Source organism: Osmerus mordax, chromosome 14 (assembly GCF_038355195.1).
Source record: "Osmerus mordax isolate fOsmMor3 chromosome 14, fOsmMor3.pri, whole genome shotgun sequence".
Lineage (NCBI taxonomy): Eukaryota > Metazoa > Chordata > Actinopteri > Osmeriformes > Osmeridae > Osmerus > Osmerus mordax.
The window spans coordinates 2,274,198-2,282,656 of record NC_090063.1 but is presented as its reverse complement, the minus strand read 5'-3'; the positions used below and the strand labels follow the sequence as shown (position 1 = coordinate 2,282,656).

Sequence of the window (8,459 nt, the reverse complement as noted above, 5' to 3'; positions counted from 1 at the left end):
ATGTTGTGGCCCTCCTCCCCACGGGGTTCGGGAAAAGTGTGATTTTCCAGCTACGGCAGCTAGCTCCGTTACAGTAGTGGTGAAAGAGTTGGCTAAGGCAAATGCTAGCGAGTGGTTATGGCAGATCAGAGTGGCTCTGAGCAGATCCAATAGTTTTCAACTTCAACAGAGTACCCGCCTTCTATGAAGGACCAAACATGCCATATTTACAAATGAATGAATGAATAAATAAATGTCCACATCCATGCATTTAGACAGAAATAAATGAATACATGTATTAATTAATGCACAATTGTCAATCAATAGATACTTGTAATTTACATTTATTTATGTATTTATTTGTATTAGTTTATTTATTAATTTATTTATTCATTGTTACTTATAATTTACATTTATTTATGTATTTATTTGTGTATTTATTTGTGTATTTATTTGTGTATTTATTTATTCAATCGTTCATTCATTGTTCCCAATATGCTAATGAGAGGAGGCCAGTAGGCGTGGAAACTGACGTTCAGACATAGCAATCAATCCAGAGCTATAGATTCAATCTAGCGAACTAGTGCAAGCACTTCCGCATTTTTCAACCTGAATTCAACAATCACGGGCATTGGAATCTTCTGCTGAACGACTAGTGACATAGTGAGATGGAAGAAAGACGGTCGATAGCAGAGTTGCTCCGTGAGGCTGCAGACCGTTTGGAGAAATGTATGTACACAACAATACTGTATTCACTAGATCGATAGTTAGCACGCGAAGGTATACTTACGTTGCAAATCAAAATGATTTCTGTTAGTGTAGCAGGTACCGCCGAAATCGTACCACCACCATCGTCTCACGTGCCCCCACACGATGGTAAATTCACTAGCCTAGCTTGTCAGTTTGTTTGGGGTTACTTCTGCATAAATGTAAGTTCATGTGGTAACATGACCACCACCTTTGGCTGTCTAGATTAGTGATACGAACATTATCCAAGTAACTGCACAGAAATACCCAACAATAAATCTTCCCTTTGAAATTTAGCATCAACAATGAAGTTTTGCAAGTGGCATACAATTTGTTCCATTATTTATTCGTATGATTTCTATGTGATTTCTATTGTGTGTCACAACAGCAAGTTCAAGCATACCATCTTCCACGTCTTCATCTTTTGCTGCACCTAGACACCCAGTTGATGGTAAGTTAATATTTACTGGAGGGATTCTTTAACCCTAAAGTAATTGATATGGCAATGCTCAGTAGGTCCAACCTTGTGTTTTTTTTTTTTTTTTTTTTCATTAAGCTGGTGGCACGGCTGTTTAGCCCCTACCGAGGCCAAACTACACAACGTCAAACTTCCAGAACTTCAAGAAGTACATCTCTTACATACACACACAATTTCTGCTGTCTTGGAGAAAAAAACACATGCTTGGTTCCAAGCAAAGCAGAAAAGGATGACCTTTCCAGGGCAGGGCTGGGCGAGAAGCGTCTTACCTTTCAAGGTATATTGTGTTCAACCATATTTAGGTTGTTAGATAGTCTAACTATGCCAGACGTCAAAGCCCTTTGAAATTAGTAGTGAGAATTGGGAAGTGTGAATATTATAGATTTAGTCATTATTACACTACACTATTTACTAGCACATACACTTCCCGCACCACTGAACCTTTTAAGCTGTGAATCAATTCTTGTGATGCAGAAGTGTCAGTGGATAACTGATAATGTTACTGTTTTTCTACCTATTTCTTGTAGGTAATCACACCAGCACAGATGAGTTGATGGAATTTCTTGTATGATAATTTCCTAAATTGAGAAGTGCTGTAGGATTTGAATTACTCAGAATTTCTGGAATGACACAAAGCCGACAGCTTCTGTTAATACCGTGTCCAAATAAAGGCTACGATATAAAATTCCTCAAAGACCCACGGACCCAGATTGGCAATGCCACCATTTTTATCCGCCCACTTCAAAGGAACTTAAATCTAGACCATGTAAGCGTTCACTAACCTTTCTGCTGTATAAATCAGCATTAAAATGTATATTGTTTTTATTATTATGCATCTAGGCATTTGCCTACTTACTTTGCTACAATCACATATAGTGCAGTGAAAGACTGTTTTTAGGTATGGTCTGCTAATTATATAGGAAGCATTGGTTTTAATGTAACATTAATCCTGGGTTTTCTTTTGTTTGAATGTAATGATCCAAATTAATAGGAGTCCAGAAATTAGGCTGAGCTTGGCAGAGAAACTGGACTGGCTGGACCTCCTCAGCTGTGAGTATGCTGCGGACAGGAATTTCCTTTTGTAGAGATAAAAATGCACAGTGAATCTTGCATGAGGTACTGGTCTGTCATTTGTTTATTCTTACAGTACATGGTTTAGTTTTGAAAATTCAAAGTGTAACTTTCCTTTTTATTGTTAAAAGGATTTTGAATTCTGTGACTTTTGGGGTGGGATTTATAAAAAATATATATTAATAGGAATATCTAACAAGTTGTTTGTTAGGGCTTCTGAGGTGTCAACGAGTGATTCAGATAGTAGGTCTGAGGCGTCAGCGAGTGCTTCAGATAGTAGACTACCGAGACAGGAAGTCAGGTATAATCCAGGATTTGGCACAGGAAACCATGTGTCATCCAGGGAAACTGAAGCGGGGACTGAGATCATTGATGTAGATGCTGTTAAGGAGTCAGGTATTTTAAATAGTTGTATCATACATTCGATTAAGTAAAACAGATTTTTAAAGGGGACGATTAGCTAATCGCAATATTGAATTGCTATTTTTGCATTTACAGGGTGGAAAATGGAATCGGATACACTAAAAGCTGCAACAAGTTTCAGAGAGCACATAATCGGTACCCACGGAACCGGAAAGCCTCTGAGACTTCACATGGATGTGAGAGACACAAAAGAGGACAGGGAAAGGTCCATCTTGACTTTTTACAAGAACCGTAACACAGAAGGGGCTTGTCCACTCCAGTGCTTGATGGTAAAGTCTACAGTTTTGATTCTCTGAATAAAATGTGACTGTTTGATAAATAGACAATTGAATTGAATTGTTCGTGCAATGTTGATAGGTGATCCTGCTGTGGGTGAAGGAGTGACAAGACATTTCCTCACAACTATAATGTCCAAACTTCAGCATGGATTTCAACGAGCGGTGAAAGGGACTGCACCCGACTACATCAAGTCTCTCCTCCAGCCTTACACCCGCCACCTACGGTCTTCTTCTGACAACCGTCTGGTGGTCCCACCACTCAAGATCGCCCGGTCCCAACACAAGCTTATCTCCTGTCTGGCCCCCCAATGGTGGAATCAACTCCCCACCTCCATCAGGGACACTGACTGTCTCCCCACCTTCAAGAAAAGGCTCAACGCGCACTTGTTCCGGGAGTACAACGGCACTTAGGAATGCTTGGCTGGACCTGATGTTAGTTTCCTCCAGGATCACAATGACTCGTATTGAGAGACTTGTTGGTTAGTTGTAACGGTTTCAAATTCTGGTACTCGCTGTGAAATATTTTACTGTTGATTGTTTTTTCTACAGGTACACTCTTGCACTCTTGTGGGGAGTTTCATGTTGTTCAATTGTAACTTGTTTAACTGCATGCTCTTATGGTTCTTCCCTTTGGCACTTATTTGGTTTTCCACAATGTATGCTTCATGTTTTGGCTGCTCGCAATGTTTGGGGCTATCTCGTTGTTATGACCAGTGACCTATGCTCTTTTGTAAAGCTCTCTCTTGGAAGTCGCTTTGGATAAAAGCGTCTGCTAAATGCATAAATGTAAATGTAATGTAACTAAATCTTGGTGAATGTTTGAAATACAGTCCTCACACGCTTTTCCTTTATTAGATATTTTCTAATATTTCTACATAACTTTTTCTCAAATCTACTTTTTCTCTAAGTTCCTGGAGGTACACTGCTGTTTGAAGGTGAAGAAGATCATCTTGTCCCATCATCATCTTCGTTCCTTTTAGAGAGTGACCTCTTTGTTGTGGCGGGACGCATGATAGGCCACTTGTTCCTCCATGGTGGACCATGTCTCACTGGATTGAGTCCTGCAATTATACATGTGTTGTTTGGAGAAACATCCACAATAGACATCAAGGACTGTGCTGACACTGATGTCCGAGAGGCCATTCAACTGGTGAATTATTAAGCCATACCCTAGGGCCTAGGGTGTTTTGAAAAAATGTATTGCTACATTTGCTAGTACATGTGCTAGAGTTCTGTTGACTAAGTTATTTTTCTTCATTGTGGACCTTAAGTTGGAAGGCACTGCTTTCCTGACAGAACAGGAGAAGACCAATATTACAAAATTGGCTGTATCCTGGGATCTGCCAGGAGTGACCCAAGATAACAGGAAATGGCTCATGGAAAAGATGCTCCTCCATGCTGTGAGTCTAATCTTCATTCACAGTGGCACTAATAAGTACCTGCAGTTGTAATGAAGTAAAAGTTCTTATTAGAGATTGAAATTTATACCAAAACTAAAAATTTTATTCACTGGAACTATTTGTTCGAACCATAGTTAATCCCTAGTTTATATGTATTTGACAGGTCTTTGGAAGAACTGTCAAACAATTAAAGCAACTGCGGTCTGGTTAGAAGAAACTCTCGTCTGGCCTCTGCTAACAGAGAGGAGAGACACCATTCCCCTGCTTTTCCCCAGAAGCTCCGTTACACTGTGCACTCCAATGGTATGTGTACCTCCCTTCATTTTAGGACTTTTGTCTAATCCTCACTAAGTGAGGATTATTTTACTTTCATCACAGCTCTAGTATTTTATTTTATGTTGAATATTTATGGTCATAGTCTGGCCTGGTCTAGTGTAGTAATATGGACATATTTTTCAAGATGATTCTAGAAAAAATAACCTGGCCCTCACTGAAAGACACTGAAGATGTTTCAGTGGAAGATCTCTGCTGGATCACCAGCTTCCTCCGTGACTACATAGAGAATGGTATGCTTTATTACTATAAATAATTCATGAAAGGAGCAATCATTTGTAATGTTTTGGTTTCATGTCATTATTTTTAGCCTCTCCAAAATCCCTAGAACAGCTCCTCAAGTTTTGGACCGGATGGGAAGTACCTCCAAAATACCTAGATCTTGAAGTTGTGAGTCAAGTTGGCCTTCCTAAATCATTGACATGCTTCTGTCTTCTGAAGTTGCCCAACCATTATTTGGAATATAAAACATTTAAAGCAGACATGACCATGGTAACTAGTGTGACAGATGTTGGCTTTGGGCTTAATTAGAAAAAACATTACAGCTGTTTCTAAGAGAACAAAACCTTCTTTCACATAAAAAGTTAGTTTTACATCTGGTTTATTAATAAGTGCATTCTGGCTATACAGTTGCCTTTATTCTCTGTAAGTTGATGGATGCTTTAATGTTTAAGCAGTGTTCTAATTGTTGCAACTTTACAGCACTAGTAGATCAATCAAGTATTACAAAAAGGATCATACATTTCAATAGTTCTGGGCCCCGTTCGTCGTAAGGGTTGAAGCTAAGTTAATCAATTGTCCCTTTAGCCCGTTAACATTAGCGAGATGAGTGAGAACAGCAAATATCGGTTCGTCAACGGCTGATCCGCATCCAAATCATGTGGTTAATTTCAATCAGGCTAAACTTATCAGGGAAATTGCACGTGCACGTCCTACTTCAAAAGGCAGGAAAGGTCGATCACCAAAACCGTGATTTTCTAACGGTATGATGGCGGAAAAGACGAAAGGGAGAGGGTGATAGGCTATTCTCGCCATCCGAGCAAACTATTATAATGAGTCTGTCTCTACGAAGACAATAAACATATTATCATGGCTAAGTCAAACACCGCCGCTGCCAGAGCAAGACAAGCAGCTTGGCAAAAAATTGCCGATAAGCTATAAATGCGAAAGTTTTGGGGAAATGTATAGGCTCATCTTAAGTGCCTCATTACCCCAATCAGATCACATTTCTTTAAATGTGCCTGCTGGCAGTAGGCTTAATGGAAATTAATAATCGAATGAGATCTTGCAAGCGAAAATCATGATCTCAACTCTTTCAGAATCAGTAAGCTAGATAAAAACAAGGCCAAAGAGTATCTAATTGATACGAATTCAGACACTTATGAGGATATATGTAGGCTACTGAGCTTATATCATGTACTACATATGTGTATATGCATGTAGGCCTATGTGTAAATCCCTCTGATTTTATTGACTGGGACATGGCCAGGGAATATGATGAATTGATTCATCAGCTGGTTAAGCGCCAAGTACACTTTTCTTACAGTAACGCATGCTGCGGCTTTGCCAAGGTTTTCTGCATCGCCTATACTGTATAAAAATGTAGCCTATACCTGACGCAAAAAAAAACTCAAGGCTATGCAGTCTGAAGCACAGTTTAAGTTTATTGTCAATTTCTTCACATGTCAATACATAAAAAGGAATCGATATGACGTTTCCCACTCTCCCACAGTGAAACATAAAAAGCACAGGCACAACAGATAAGACAAGACATTTCCTAAAACATACATCACATACAGCAGCATAAGCTCATAATAAAGCATAAAGCTTGCTGCGGCGTGTGATATTTGCAATGTACGGCCCGAGAAGGTCTTGCAAATAAATGAGTCCTTGTCCGCTGAATCGATATTGCTCAAACAAGAACTCATCCGTGTGAAATAAAGGTCTGGAAAGCTAATCGAACTAAAATATAGCTCCTTGGTCAACTGGGTCTCTCAAAAAGGGAGCTGCCATGTTATTTTCCGGGGGTGTGGCAAGCTTATCCAGCTACACTTACGTTAGCCTGCTCTGGAGCAGGTTAGTGCTAATTGATGTTACTATGGTGATTTATCGAAAGTTGCTTCCACGAACCAAAAAGAGGGGCGTTTTTTTTATCTTAGCCTGAAAATTAGCTCGCTAAACCGCTTAGCAAGCTACGACAAATACCCCCCTGATTGTGTAATGTCAATATTGACAGCGTGTTTGAAAAAAATGCAATAACTGTTACTGTATCTGACACTTATTAAAGTCTGGAATTCAATGTCAAGTTTTGTTTTCTGCATTTCTGGATTCCAGATCTTTTTACAAACAAGGTATATACCTATGTTGCCTGTTAAGAATTTCAGACAATATGGCCACAGATTGTGTGTATACATCCAACACATTGGAGAAAGAACCTTCTGGGTTTGGCAGCCTCCCAACTTCCTGTTCAGTCAATGGGCGCCGAAGTTCCACTTCAGGTATAATGACACCTTGACAACGAGGCCTGAATGGACCTGCCCAGTCAATGCCATACTCTTCATCGACCTAATAGAAAGATTTTAATCACTTAATGTAAATCGACAACACACTGTATGGGGCTTTAACCCTCGTGCTGCCTTCGGGTCACATGACCCAAAGGTTCATAACGAACCACCGTTGTGTTTACCCAATTTTACCCAATACAAAAACAAATAAAATAATTTTCTTTTAACCATTGCAATGTGGGGGGTCTGAGACAGCCCGACAGTTAAAAGAAAATGCTTCACTTTGTTTTTGTAGGAGGTAAATTTGTCGCAATACGACGGTGGGTCACAATGACTGATGGGTCAGAATGACCCGAAGATAACACAAGGGTTAAAGAGTTTGAGAAAAGGTAGAAATATATTGGTTAGAGGATGCAGATTACCATGAGTCCTCAAGTCAGTGAGTACAAAATTAAGTGGGGATGTGTCATCTAACAAGAAAAATGAGAATCTACTAAATCAGTTTAATGCAAGTGCTATAGAGTAATACAAATAATTCCTATCTGCAAGGATTAAACATGCACAACACATGCAAACCTGTAAGGGGTCTGCCTCTAGTTGATGACGAGTCCAGAGTTGGTGAGGTGACCGATTGCCCTCGGTCGGGAGTCGGTGGTGGTTCCAGCCATCTTTGAAGAACTGAAGGTGCCTCTGTATGTGTGGAAGAAAGCTCCAGTGCAGTGCATAGGGGTGAACTTCATCATCTGGATAAAGTAGGCCCTCATGCTCCAGGTTGTAGAAGTGGTTGTAGAAAAGATCAAGTACCCCTCCAAAAACATCTCTCCACAAGCGCTCAATTCTGTAAAAAAATAACAGCTAAATAATTACCAGTTAACATTTAGATGTATTTGAATTTTAATAGGTTAGCAAGAAGACTGTTGCAGCTTTTTGTTGTAACTGACTTAAAACTATTGTACTTGCTGTGTATTTTATTTTTGTTGCTGTCTTTTTCCCACAGGTACACCCTTGCACTTTGAGGTTCATGTTGTTAAATTGGCTAACTGTAACTTGTTCAACTACATGCCCTTGTGGGTCTTCCCTTAGGGACTTATTTAGTTTCACAATGCATGCTTCATGTTTTGTCTACCCGCAATGTTTAGGGCTATCTCGTTGTTATGATCAGTGACCTATGCACTTTTGTAAAGCTCTCTTTTGGAAGTCGCTTTGGATAAAAGTGTCTGCTAAAATGCATAAATATTTAGATGCA

General features: G+C 39.6%; 2 long non-coding RNA genes across 2 annotated transcripts; both read left to right on the top strand.

Moving 5' to 3' along the window:
* The first annotated feature begins 602 nt into the window (after positions 1–602).
* LOC136956806 (uncharacterized) lies at positions 603–3,988 on the top strand. The gene is made up of 8 exons (XR_010878239.1): positions 603–708; positions 802–855; positions 1,115–1,177; positions 1,283–1,481; positions 1,732–1,970; positions 2,196–2,320; positions 2,774–2,967; positions 3,056–3,988. It is a non-coding gene; the product is annotated as an uncharacterized lncRNA (long non-coding RNA).
* A 673-nt stretch (positions 3,989–4,661) lies between these two features.
* Positions 4,662–5,459, top strand: LOC136956807 (uncharacterized). The gene is made up of 3 exons (XR_010878240.1): positions 4,662–4,679; positions 4,837–4,942; positions 5,020–5,459. It is a non-coding gene; the product is annotated as an uncharacterized lncRNA (long non-coding RNA).
* Positions 5,460–8,459: the final 3,000 nt, after the last annotated feature.